At 35.7% G+C, this 14,679-nt stretch overlaps 1 protein-coding gene across 1 annotated transcript in view; it reads right to left on the reverse strand.

Moving 5' to 3' along the window:
* The window catches only part of suclg2 (succinate-CoA ligase GDP-forming subunit beta), a 179,348-nt gene that overhangs the window by 74,791 nt on the left and 89,878 nt on the right, over window positions 1-14,679 (reverse strand). The gene's annotated exons all lie outside the window — the stretch shown is intronic.

A 14,679-nucleotide genomic window follows, 5' to 3' on the forward strand; every position in this document is an offset into this window, starting at 1 on the left:
GGAACCGCGTATGCTTACATACGCGGTTCCCTGGCCCCGCGGGCTTGGCCCCCTAATTATGTCATAATTGTAATTAATTATCAATCACACAATTACAATTATAATTGAACCCAACCCTAGAAATAGTATATAGTTTTTAAAAATGTAGCTTTAGTTTGGACTGATGGTGTATTTTGAGACTGAGAACCCTGAGGGAGCTCCATATATTGACTTAAACTGCTTTGTGCCAGAAGTAGAGGGTGAGGGGTCAGGGGGGAAAAAGCCAGAAAGCTGTGGGGAACATGGAGAACAAACCACAAGCAAAGGGAAGGAAAACTCACAATAGCACACGGTGTAAACTTTTCCAAAAAGGCAACAGGGTGTGGTTTGGATCGCCACATGAGTGGTGGTGAATTATACCAATAAAGTCTCTTTCAGATTCAACATTAGACAGTATTGGAAAGGCAGTAATGGTGGGGTGTTCCCTGTAGAGGGGGAGATTGGACTCAGAGCTGGCAGGGTTCCAGAGTGTCTCAGCAAAAAGAAAATAAGTGGTTAAAGGCAAACCACAGGTGAAGTGGAGTCACTGAGCTGGAAAAAAGTAAAATACTATGTAGTTCTTTTTGAGGGCAACGGGGGGGTGACGCACAGGGGGGTGGGGGGCACATGCATAACCCTGCATAAAGTACAAATGAAAAAACTAAATCTAGATTTAGCAAAAAATAAATAGATCTACACACATTGGATTAAACTTCAAAGTTAACAATAAAGTTTTATCATCCGACCTGACCAACTTTACAATATAAACACAGGTTCACTACAGGCAAAGGTGTTAAGAGAACTGATATATTCTACTCAAGAAGAAGTTCTGTTATTTGATTAAAATTGTGCTAAAGTACAAGTAAGTCATACATAAAATATCCAAGTAAAAGTAAAAAGTAGCTCAATTAAATAATACTCAAGATAAGAATTACTAGTTACTTTCACCCCCCGCGTTTATTTTTGGTAATAAATCTTACCACGGTTCCCTTGCATACAGTAAACATCTCATGTATAAACTTAAAAATGAAGAAACCAAATCTTGCACAATTGGAACTTAATTTATTTTCCACAAAGGCATCTGTATAAAATAAAAGGTTTGTCAAAATACAGACTTTGTTTTAAATTAAAATAACACCAATGAATTCAATTTAAAAGAAAATAAAATGATCAGGGTCTAAGTATAGATACAGTACATTTATGAACTAAAACTGAGAAAATAAGCTGTTTTGGTCATTTTTTGTAGTTTCACAATGTCTGTTGATCATTTCAAAAAAAAAAAAAAAAAAAAAAATCTACGCAGTAATGGTTTGGTGTAGAAATATAACTAACGACTTTATTTCTTTCAAAACATACTTAATTACAAGTCAAATTACTTATTAAAATAAAATATTAAATTTATTTAGAAAAATACGAAAAGAAAAAAAAAAAAAGTACCCATAAAATCAATTACACTAACATAAGTACTAGTAATAAATCCATTAGTTTCAACTCTGACTATATGTTGCAATAATCCTGGAGAAATGAAACAAACAGAAATAATTAGAAAAATGACAAACATCCAAGAAGCTAATTGGCAGTAAAACAGAACATATGCTGTAAAACTTTTCCCCAATGAATGGTGTTGTTTAAGAAAACATTCTCTCTTTGCTCTAATAAAGTTTCTATCTGTACGGCAGTGTTTTTCAACCTTGGGGTCACCGGAATGTTTAGTAAATTATTCAAAACAAAAATTTTATTAAAATTAAAACACCACACAATCTCAAGCAACTGTATTTTATACTTTCCCTTCCTTAAATATAAATCTCGTTAAAAATATAAATATCTGAGCAAGTGCATCTTGTCACTATGGCGCTACTCATACGAGTACGAGGTAATGTATCTACACTATTGAAAAGAAAAAGAGGAAACATGGTTTTCCTTTAAAGAAATCAGATGGGATGTCTTGTCATAAATGATTTTATTTTATATGTTGATGCAAAGTTAATGGTTCCCAGATTGTTCTGCAATGTGTCCTCTATACCTGAATCATTTATTTAATCATTCCCAGAAAATGAAGGACATTGACAACATTTTGGAATGGCTGAATAGGTTGGAAACAATGGTTGATATTATATTTAAGTTTTCTCTCTTCGCTGGTTCACTTTCCTCTTTTCAGTGATAGCGTATTAACATTTATCAGAGTGGCATTGGACTGTATTTTGTGTGGTGTCTATTTTACAATATGGCCTCCCTCTGCAAGAAACTACCTTTTCATTTTTCCATGTGAAGGCTGTAAACGCAAACATTACATTGAAATAATATTCAAACTCCTTTTCTACTTTAAAAACTTAAACATTAAAATGAACAGTAGATGTGACATTTACTGTGAGCAGTTTAACAACAAGGTAATACACACTGTAGTGGAAGCAGTTGCAGCGTATCCAACTCATGTTACACAAGTATCTACATTGTTTATCTGACTTTAAAACTACTGAAATGACCCGCAAATTCATATTAAAGGTAAAAATCATAAACAGAGAGCTAGATATAATGTTCTAGCTGCAAATACGGCAACAAAAAGTCAGATGAGGCTAAAACAGTCGTATTAAGAACACGGCGAGAAGGCTGGGAAGCTGGCTCGGTGAATTAAACAGATAGAAACAGAGAAAGCGATCAACACATTTCAAACAGGTAATGGAGACACAAACTTCTGACCCTAAAGAAATCAATAATACTTTCCTAGAATTTTACCATTCCTTATATAGCTCTGAGTATTCAGATTCAGCCTTGCATCAACAAAAATCATTTTTGGACCAATTAGAATTTAATCCCCTAAGTGAATAAATTCTGGGCTCACTCGAGCATAAACCTGGACACAGGACGTGTCTGAGGCTATAAGTAGCTGGAACAGGGGGAAAAATCCCAGACTTGATAGAGTTCCAGTGGAAATTTCTAAAACGTTTAAGTCTAAACCAGGGGTTCTCAACTGTTCTCACCCTGGGAACCACATTTTACCACGGTCATTAAATTGCGACCCATTTTTTTTTTTTAAATTTAACCAACCAAATTGAGTTTTCAAAAATAGTTGTTGAAAACACACACAATATTTTTTTAAACATAAATCTATATATTTGCCAGTGCAACGTGCATTTCACAGCTTGCCTGTCAAAATAAAAGTTTCTTTCAAAATAAAAGACTAGTCCAACATGACAGATATTAAGTATTTTTTATTTTTATTTTTTACCTGCTGTCCGCGATCCACCCAGTGCAAGTCTGCGACCCACTTTTGGGTCCCGACCCACCAGTTGAGAATTGCTGGTCTAAACTAATACCACCTCTGCTACCTAGAATCATTTGATAAAGGCTTCCTCCCCTGCTCAACACTGTTGTTTTAACATTATTACTTAAACCTGGAAAGTCCTCAACTAAGAATAGATCGTATAGGCCAATATCTCTTCTCAATGACGACCTTAAAATTGTGTGTAAAGTAATAGCTAAGAGACTGGACCCAATTCTACCAACAATAGTTCATCTGGACCAGAATGGATTTGTTTAGGGGAGGCAGGGATTTCACAACATTAGAAGAGTACTTAATGTGCTTTTTGAGAAAGCCAATATCTCGGACAATGCTATTCTGTCTTTGACCTTTGACAGAATAAAATGCCAATGCCTTTTTGAAGTTCTTAAGAGGTTTGGTTTTGGAGGTAAATTTCTCAGATGCGTGCAGATAGGAACCAACAATCCCTCTCTTTCTGGCTTTTCAAAGGATAAGCTATTTTTCAAAAAACAAACTTGACACATTTTGGAAGATCTGGACTATTCCTGGAGAGTAATGACAAATAAAATGAGGTTTGGACTGATGAACATATTTGATTGTTAGTAAGGCTGCTGTTGTCATTGTTCATTGTTTGTTTTTTTTCCTCTCTTTTCTTTTTTGGCTCTTATAATGTGTGTATTGCATTGCTGTAGATTGTTATTGTTTTCTTACAAAAGACAATAAAGAGATGGTTGAAAAAAAAAGTAAAAATGTATCAATTGAGAGAACGAAACAAAATGAGACCGAGCAGATATTATGTTAAAAAGATTTTTTTTTTTTTTTTTTCTGAGCTGGGGCATCATATGATATGAATCTAGGTAGAATCTAGTGTACTTATTTGATAGGAAGTGATACTACAAATGTTATACAACGTTATATGTTTGTCTAATCACAGACGGAACAAAACAAAAAACCTTTAGACAAAAATTACTTTTGCTGTACAATAAGACTTTTCACCCTCAGAAATCTCACTCTCGTTCAGTTCTCGCGCGTGAGTTCAATGGTCAAGAGGGATAAACTTGCCTTGAATGACAACAAATCTGACAAAGATTTAGATAATTTTTACCGTTAGAGCATTGATTCATTGAAAGATTGTTTGCGGAAACGTAGTATTGGTCTCCAAGGCAGAAATGCCGAGTTAGCGGCTAAAGCTAATGCTGCACACAAGCTGAAAATGTATCTGTCCTGTGTACTTCCTTCAAATTTGTAAATAGAATTAAAATAATCATGGACCTGGTTAGTGAATGGTGTACCTCGTAAATTTACCTTTTCAAAGTGAGAACTCGTAAATTTACCTTTTCACACTCGGATATATTGCTTGTTCCATTAATAATATTAATGACACTTTATTTATAAGCGCTTTTCAAAAACTCAAAGACACTTTACAGTTGTTAAAACAACTACACAAATCAAAAAAAAAGAAACTAACAAAAATAAAGGTAAATACAGAAAAAAATACATAATCATAAGTTAAAAGCTTTGGAGAAGGAGTGTGGAAACAGAGGAAGTCTGATAATGCTTTTACAAAAGTGCTCAGACATGTGCATCATTCCCAAGTAGAGTCCGAATTCCGCCCGCTGGAGACCCAGATAGTTGGTGTTTTCATCAACCAGGGGTCACCTGCGTGGAAGCGAGGGGACTGCCTTGCTTTCATACTGCTAGTGAGCTGCTCCCATTGGTTTTTAAAAGTGATCGGATCAGCCGAAAGTGGCATCAGCGGAAAACTCTCGTCACCTCCTTGAGTCTGAATATGTGTAATATTAATAATGTAAACACTATTAAAACACTAAAGATCTCTGGAATAACATTACAAACGCTGTTACTGTAGGTTGGAAATATCAACAGAGTGAACAAGCTTGTTTACGTTTTTATCCCTCTCGACCCGTGACCCCCAGGTCGCATATGCACAGTTCCAGAGTGTGAAAAGGCGTAAATGCAGTGTTAATAAAAATCACGACAACCGATGACAAACAGACTGGATTCTGTTTTAAGAAGCTAAGAAATCTAACTATATGTAAGTCAGTTTAGGCACTGAGATCAAACACGCTAACGAGTGGGCACATGAAGTGGTTTTATTTCATATCTAATAACAATATTAAATGCATATGAAAATACCTTTATGTATCTGCCTGGATGGTGGGTCACCCAGCTGATCTAATGCTAATGCTCCAATCTGTGCATATTTCACTCCAGAGCAGAGTTGAGCTACATGAATACCTGATTATTATGAAAACCCCGCAGGAAATTATGAAGAAAAGAACTACTTAACGGTGTCCTCGTGCCATGAGAAACTGCATTTATTCGCCATTAACTAGAGGCGTCCCATAAGGCTTACAGTTATCAATAATAAAACATAATTGAATTAATTTGTTATTTTAAAAAGCAAAAGACTAGCAAGTACCTGTAAATAAGAACAAAGCAAATAGAGTAATTCACCTTCAGATACATTTTTGTTTACAAGCACTCCTTTTGTGTATTTCTCTTTCTTGTTTCATATTTGTATTTGGACACAAGCCGAGGAACTGAGTGGGGGGTCCAAAATTCAAAACAAACAGCAAACAACAATCAAACTCTGACCCACAAAAAAAGCAAAACTTATTCTCTTGTAAAAATAAAGACTTCATATACCGCCAAGGTTTGTAACAAGCCGAGTTGTGAGAAAGGAGGAAATTGTTTTCCCACTGACTGGTAAATGGAAATAACACATTAAAAAATAAAGAAACTTTGGATTACTTTTTCAAAAAAATTGGCACTGGCAATTTTGTCATTACTTTTAAACGCATTAAACTCTGAATAAATATCAAATGAAAACCTTACACATGCATATTTAGATTTTTTTTTTTTACTAGCTATGCTTTACATAAATAAAATGACATCACATTGAGACAGTCCCAGAATCAGCAGTAAAAAGCAATAGGGTGAACAAAAGAAAGTGAGTCAATGACTCCATTACTCGCTCCTTGTCAGTGTGTCACAGAGTCTGATGAATGTGGGTAAAGCCATGGACATCTCCATCTCTTTTAAAGGGATCCTTGATTATTTTTACAAATGTGGCCTAAAATCTTTAAAATGTACTTATTAGTAGATCTATGTCTAAGAAAACACATTATTATGCAGCATATTCATTATATTGGCTATTAAAAATTGAACTATTTTACAGTTAAAGAGCCTGTGTTCCACCATCCTGAAATCACGTGATTGATGACGTCACACTGCCCCACTGCCTGTAAACAGCTCATTGTTTTCTATTGGATTGAAGCATTCAGCCTGTTTAGATAATAAAGCAGCTTTTTCAGTAAAATACCAACTTGTGCTGCTTTTGGTTGCTCTAAAAAAAAAAAAAAATATATATATATATATATATATATATATATATATATATATATATATATATATATATATATATATATATATATATGTGACTGCAGGGGGTGACAGTTCCAACTCAGTGGTTTTGTGGTAGACAAAGAAGCAGAGAAGAAGAGCTCTCCTGAGGGGCCTTGACTTTCCAGTAAACAGTGCATGGCAGATGCTCTGGTGGCTACAGCTAGCGAGTAATCAAGAACAACTGAAGATGTGCAAACCTTATGGATAGAAGTAAAAAATCCCTTTAACATGATTAAACCTTGTCATGCCATTGAGTTTTTAACAAACACACGTCTGCCCCTCTTTTTTATGATTTATGGTGTTTTTTGCACTACTGACATCGACAGCTCTATGTTAAAGCTCTATTTTTGAAATGCCTATAAGATCACTGTTTTTAACCAGAGGAGCTTCACTGATCTGCTCTAGACTTTGGTTTTGTGTTCACAAAGGGCCAAATGAAGCAGACTTCCAGGGAAAGGAAGCCTATAGCTGTTAAACTACTCGAGGATTTGCTGTTGTGTGGTAATCTTCTGTAATCACATATCAAACATGCCCTTTCATGTGGCTAGAGCAGAGGTGCCCAATGTGTCGATCACGATCTATCAGTCGATAGCAGAGGCATTTTGTGTTGATCACGCACGTGGGCTGCAAGTCTTCATAAATGAATGAGTATACCGGAAATGAAACCTAACAGATCCACTTCTGATCTCAACCTGAGGGGGCGCTAGGGTTCAAATCTGTTCATTTACAACCTCTAATAATAAGTAGAAGACCATCGGCCAGCCCCGACCGGCTACATTCATTAGCAGCTACAGCTACAGACATCCTACGTGTGTGGAAGCCATTGAGGTTCTTCTACACAACAAAGTAAAATACAAATACTGAAACACTGTGTGTGCTACTGACTGGCAAATGTGCTTTTTATTGTGGGTCTTAGATGAAGTGAGCAGCTGTGTTTGGTGCTTCTGTGGAGTTGAACTGTGAGATGATCTGAGATGCTGCTGTAAAGAAACTGCTGACTATCACACTTTCACACAGTTTTGGTTCTGCCATGATGAAATGGAAAGGCTACATTTTAACTCTGTATATTTTACAAACTTCAATTTACATTTCTAAAATATATTTCAATCTAATTTAGTTTTGAAGTGTTACTGTTTCAAGATTATTATTGTATTTTAATACTATCCAATCATTGAATACTTGTAATTATTAAAATCAGAGTATTTACATTATAACCCCTTAAACAATTCAATGGATCGCAAAATAGCGGTCTGCGTAATAAGTAGTTCAGAAGCTGAAAAGGTGTGGGCACCCTTGGGCTAGAGTATGTGGTCACATTAGGGTCAGAACTGCTAATAATGACACGTTTATTAGCTGTGAATGACACTGGAGGAGTCAAGTCTTTGCGTGACATCACACCTGAGGAGGTCTTAACTAGGGGTGTCCCGAACCAATATTGATATCGGATATCGGTCCTATATTAGCCAGAAAATAAATATCGGACTTTATCGGTCTGCATATAAAATCTCTGATATAATATATATTGGTTTTTTGGATTTATTTTTTTTCAATATCTTCTATTTTTTAATTTCTTTTATTCAATCATAGAATATTTTTATTCTAAAAGGTTAATTATATGTAATCCATTGGTTTATAATAAATGGGTCTGTTCTTTATATAAACAAGCCTTTTCTAACATTCCACACTACAAAATAAGCAATAAAAGTATGTATGATTCGTGCTGATTCGTGCCATTACATAAGACTGTAATATGGGTATCGTATCGGAAGTGAATAATTTGTATCGGGACATTCCTAGTCTTAACTACGAGTCTGGGATTTAATATCAGTACTACAGCGATTAGACAGACTAGAGAATGGAACAAATAACTCAACAGGGGAATGAAGGGTTCTGACATATGAAGAATATGAATATAACTAACTTTTAATCTTCATAAGCAGTAGCAGTTTAAACATGATGACATTTTTAATTGCCCAATACTGACGATATAAAATGAGAAATAAAAGTTGTCGAGTTAATAGCGTAATGTCGAGGTTACCCAGATGCAGACATTGCCCGACAACAGTACGCTTCAGAAAAATCTTGTCATTTACTCTTGCCTATAAAAATTACAGAAAACCGCCTAAAGCTCCGAGAACAAAATGGATTTTGAGTTGAACAAAACATCCATCTGCCACTTTCTTTACGGCACCGGCACAAAGCAATAACAAGGTTATTTGGCTGTTGGTATTTGCTGCCTGCTCCCGCCTCATGCCTACAGGTGATGTGAAGGAAACCTCAATAAATTCAGCCACTCTGTCAACAAACTGTTCCATATGTGGATATGAAGAAAGTGGAGCTATTTACTTTGTCATTGGAAAATAAATATGTCTCTGCTTATAAAGCCTGGGGCCTACATTCAAACAAAGCTGAATGGTGTGGTATACCCAGCTGGACTACTGCAGTCTTACATATTTACCACAAATCACACACACACACACACCTAATCGTATTCTCCTGTTTATTCTTCCTTTTGACTTCATTTCTCCTATGTCGTTCTTGCTTTGCATACTCCATCCCTGTTTTCATCTGTTTTCTCGTAGATTTTTCTTTTTGAAAATATTCTTATTTCGAGTAATGAATGTATTCAGAAGAGAAACTACTGGGAGCAGAGAGCATATAAGAAAAGGAAACCTTTGTCATCTAGTGCTTCATCTTTTTTCATTCAGTATCGCTTCCACTTCAAACTGCACAATGAGCCTGAGAAATCAAAGCACAGACCGAGAGGGAAGGAGCGAGGAAAGGGAGGGACACATGGGCACACAAAGCTAAAGGAAGGAAATGAAAAGAACAACATTAAAATTCGCGTTTGGACTGAAACACGTGCTGTCATTACAGCTATATTTTCTGTTGTACCGCCCGCCCGCCTCGCTGAATGGACTTCCATCTCCTCCGTATTAACTATTTTATTCAGGGCATTCAAAAGTCACAGCGTTCTCCAACAGAAAGCCTATTTGTTTGTTTGCCCCTATTGCAGCTTGTGCTATTCGCTCGCTGCTGCAATCCTAACAATGCATCCTATTAACAGATACACAGAAATACTGGAAGTGAAAACATAGGCACAATATCGAAGTGAAATAAAAGTAAACATTTACAGGAAAATCATGAATACAGAGTAGCCTACACCAAACTATATCAAATTTAAGGTCAAAAGCAGGTCCCAACTACATTATTAAATTGGAATTAATTCCAGATCCTGGCACTGTATTTACACCAGCATTAATAGTTCCTCTTTAAAAAGATTGTTGTTGATGCCTCTGATGGTCTACAACATTTAGCCATGTGTGAAAGCATCTAAAAACCCATAGTGGTCTGCAAAACGAGGGTCTTAGAAACATTTTAGAAACATGGGGAAATTGAATTGTAAATAGTTTTATACATTCTAAATTGTATATATTAGTTGAAAAATCTGCTATTCATTGTTTTCTTCCTATTCAAAAAATCTATTTCATTTTTGTGTTTTTCTACATTTTACACTGGTAGAATATATAATAAATTGTGTAAAAAAAACCCACATTAAATAGGTCATAAATGTATGCCTTAAAACATGTGCAAACCCATTTGACCATTTAGAATTTAATTGTGGAGCTAGGATTCACAACTTGTGTTTATAAAATTTCCCGTGGCCTCCAGGGTGCAATTCGGCCCCTAGCCAAAAACAAACCACATATTCGGACTCGGGGGAATAAAACGCGTCCGCTGGTGCCACATTTTCCATGAAATTAGCACTATTTTACACCGCAATATTGTTTAGCGGGCACAGTTCTGACTCTATATGGGAAGGATACACATATTCAGACTCTCCCATAGACAGTACACGGAGGCGGTGCCCTTCCCCTGCGTGGGGGCGTGGTTCCAGCGCCTGTAACTGACACGCCCCCAGCGTTTCAGAGCAGAAAGAAAGTGTTTTTCCATGATTTTGAGACCTAATTTTATATACTTAGAGATTTTTTCATTTTTGGCTCATGGTCAATGGCACATGTTTCTGTTGTGTGACAAACTCATTACACAAAAATTGTAAAAGCACTTCCTCATAGAACATTTAATGACGATTTTATAAACAAAATCAGCAAAAAAAACCTGTTAATATTACAGGTGTTAAAGGGTTAATGTCAAGTCTGATATCACGTTCGTTCCTTCTATTTGGGAGGAGCTCCCTGTCTCTATATCAGTACATGGCAGCATGAGGGGACGGGCAGCAGACTTACACTTCCATCTGGATTCAGGGAATCAACCCAAGTCGAAAAAGAAATGGAGGAGTTTGAAGAAAGCCGCTTTCGCCATGAGAAGCAGAGTTTAAATTCAGAAGCTCTCTGTTTTTTGTTGATGTCAAAAGTGAAGTTGAAAACTTTTTTCCTTTTTAATACTTAATAAATAAATAAAAACACCACTCTTTGTAGCTGTGTACTTTGCCGTTCCCTTGATGGTGGCATTTCTTTGTATTCACCAAATTCATTTTCATTTACATCCACACTCGCCTGGCTTGAATTCACGAGACAGATCGATCACTCTGTGCATGGTCGGGCCGCGCAATGCATCACCTGCTGGGCTGGTAAGGTTAGAGGCTTTCTAACAATTCATCTACAAAAGACGTATGATGTTTGCTTTATGAACCGCTCTGTATAAAACACTGCAATGAAACGCTGTACTTTAGGATTTAGAACAAGAAAGGATCAAATTAGCTTTCTGATCGTGTAACATTCACAGAATATTTATTTTTGGAGGAGTGTGTATCATGTTTCATGAAGTGCATCTGTATGCAATGTGTTTTCACCGTCTCAAGATGTTAAAAATAATGCCGCTTTTTTTCTGTCAACGTGCAGATATGTGGAATTAAGAGAAAGAGGGAATTTAGACAATCTGTGGCAAAAAAACATACAAATCCTTCTGACGTGTCAATAACCAAAATGATTATGACAGTATTCCTAAAAACTAAGGATAATCTGTGGAAATACATGCCTTTTTTTTTTTTTAAGAGTTGAGCTGAGGACAGGCTTTGCATCTAAATCTAGTCTGCATTCCACTCAGAGCTGCCAGAAATGCTACCCTAGAAGCAGCCAGAGATGAGTTTGAGGATATGACAGCAGTGGTGGGAATTAGTGATGTGATGACTGTCAACACACAATAAACACTGCGGAATTGTTACAAGATTCACACTTGTTTAGTTTCTATCTATTAGCGATCCAAACATAGAAAAGAATCACTTGTAAAACACCCCTGAGCTGACACACGCACACACGCACTTAGCTGTCATAAACCCGGCACTGATTTAAAGTTTAGAGTTCCATGTTGTGTGCTTACAGGCATGTCACCAGTCTTTAAAAGAAGTGTTCTAATGCTAAATAAAAAGCAGCTTTTCATCATGCTGCAGTAACTAAAATAATGACTTACAATCACACAGGCTCCCTTCATCTGTCTTCTCACTTAAACTACGATATCAAAGGCAAAATCAAACACGCCTTTATTCTCCCAGTTCATTGAAGTTAAAAAAGCCTCAGAAATTATCCACCAATTAGATTAATATTATCACTTTTCAAATATTAAAGTCAATGTATGTAGTTGAACACAACAACTGTTGTCTAACAACCTTTGTTAAGATGCTTTCATGATATTTGCCCTGTCCCAATATTTTATATAATGTATTAAATGATTGTTTAATTGTAATTGTAATTCAGTTTCAGGTCAAAATATTCAAACATAAATCACAAGACTGAAACAGGCAGAAGCTAAAATGCTTATATGTCCAACATAAATAACGTTCAAGTTATCGTTTTCAAAAATACACACAAAAAAAGGGTTGGGGGTTCGAATCCCGCGCTATCCAAGTCTATGTCGTTGTGTCCTTGGGCAAGGCTCTTCACCCAAATTGCCTTGTATGAATGGGTATGAACTGTGGTGGTCAGAAGGGCCATAAGTGCAAAATGGCAGCCAAACTTCTGTCAATATGCCCCAGGGCAGCTGTGGCTAAAATGTAGCTTACCACCACCAGTATGACTGGTGGGAATGAATAATGGTTTCTGTAACGCGCTTTGAATCTCCTCGAAAAAATCCAGGCCATCATTGTTTCTTTTATGTACAACATTTAAAAAAAAAAAAAAACACACACAAAAACATATTTCTACTCTTCACATAACCCTCTAAAACATTTGTGACCTTTGCTTTTTGAAAATAAAGTGTGTTACTCATTTTTTATCAACATTAATGCACAAATTAACCCCTAGAGCAGACAGACATCTTTGTTTAACTTCTGATCTTGCTTTTGGTAAAATGAACATAAATTGCTCACTTAGACTGTATTTGCAGGTCTGTAGTGAGCAATGTATTTAATGCCTTCTAGAAGAGTGTTTTTACTTTCAACATTATCCGTTATAATGAACAATATCTTTAAATTTCATGAGTTTTAATTTAACAAATAATGGATGTGTGGTAATAATGTGAAATCATTAATATTAATCAATTTAAATCAACGTTTCTTCACATTTTATTTATTGTTTTGATTCATTTTGCATGGCTGTCAAGTTTGCCATTAGTTTGTCATTAATGCTAACTGCTAAAGTACTGATCTCACCCTCCACATTAGTTACACGTTCTGTTTTCCAGAGGAAATGCTATTTTCACAGTTAGCATGGTCTTGTTTGATCTCTATTTTCTAATTAATCTATCAAGGAATTTTTATGCCGACATCAACATCGTTCCAATTTTCTTTTCCCATCTGCCTTATTTTTAATTATTTTCTATTTTACTTGTATTTCCTAGACATCACAAAAACAGACAGACAATGGCCGTCACAGGAAGAACAACAACAAAAACAACAGACGCCACAGGGACTAACACACTTTTTTCTTGAATGATCTTTATTTCTTAGTTTATTTTTGTGAACGATATCTGATTACCGATCAGTGTACCCTTTACGTTTTTGTTTCCTTTTCATCACCTTTCCATATATAAATGACTTCAGTGGCTTTCAGAAATCGTATCAAATATGCTAAATAGGGTTAAAAAAAATCAACTACTGTTATTAATTTATCGATATGTTTCAGATGACATATGGAAGCAGGAGAATTATGCTGAAATCACATAAAATTTCATCACAAGAAGTACTGGGCAGCCATGATTACAGTGCAAGAGATTTTAAACAAGATTGTTAGTGGAATTTGACATACTGCATTTCTCCATTTTCTACACTTCTTGCTAAAAATTCAGTCCCCCATTTCCCGGGGAAAAATAGCGTGTGACATTGTCCCAAAACATGCATCCGAGGTATGTCCGTGTCAAATTTGGTTCTGTATTTAAACAAATAAATAAATAAAAAGGTTCAGATTTCTTTTTCCCCCCCATTTCAGAACATGAATTCCACTTATTTCGTACGCGCTTCACAATCACAGAAAGTCTAAATACCTGGAGCCAAAACCGGCGTCCACTGATTACCGATCACATGACAGATTAGTAACTAGGCTGGTTATTTTGTTATGGAGCACTGTTTGTCATTTAAATACTCAAGTCAATATTATATTACCAAATGTTAACGTTCAACAATGAAAAGACTTTACAACTTTTATTTAATTGCCAACATGTTCACTCACAAATGAAACAACCTCAGCCTGTTGATCGACAGAAGTGTCTCATTCAATAAATTAGTTTTAAACTTTTTCATATAAATATACATGTAAATATCCATAAAAATACTATAGTGTTTGTAAAGGAATAACAAATAAATGTAACTAAAATGAGTGCAACACATAATGTTGCCACGTATGATATCTAATTAAATATTTGAAAAACAAACAGCCTCCTTGAATATAATTCAACTCAAACAACATTAGTGCAACAAAAAAGCTAAAGCTTCAATACTGTTTGAAGTCACATCAGATTCTACTCCTTCATATACGTTTGTGGCATATTGTACTATATACCTGGAGCCATAGCGTTAGGCCAAA

Source organism: Gouania willdenowi, chromosome 5 (genome assembly GCF_900634775.1).
Source record: "Gouania willdenowi chromosome 5, fGouWil2.1, whole genome shotgun sequence".
NCBI lineage: Eukaryota > Metazoa > Chordata > Actinopteri > Blenniiformes > Gobiesocidae > Gouania > Gouania willdenowi.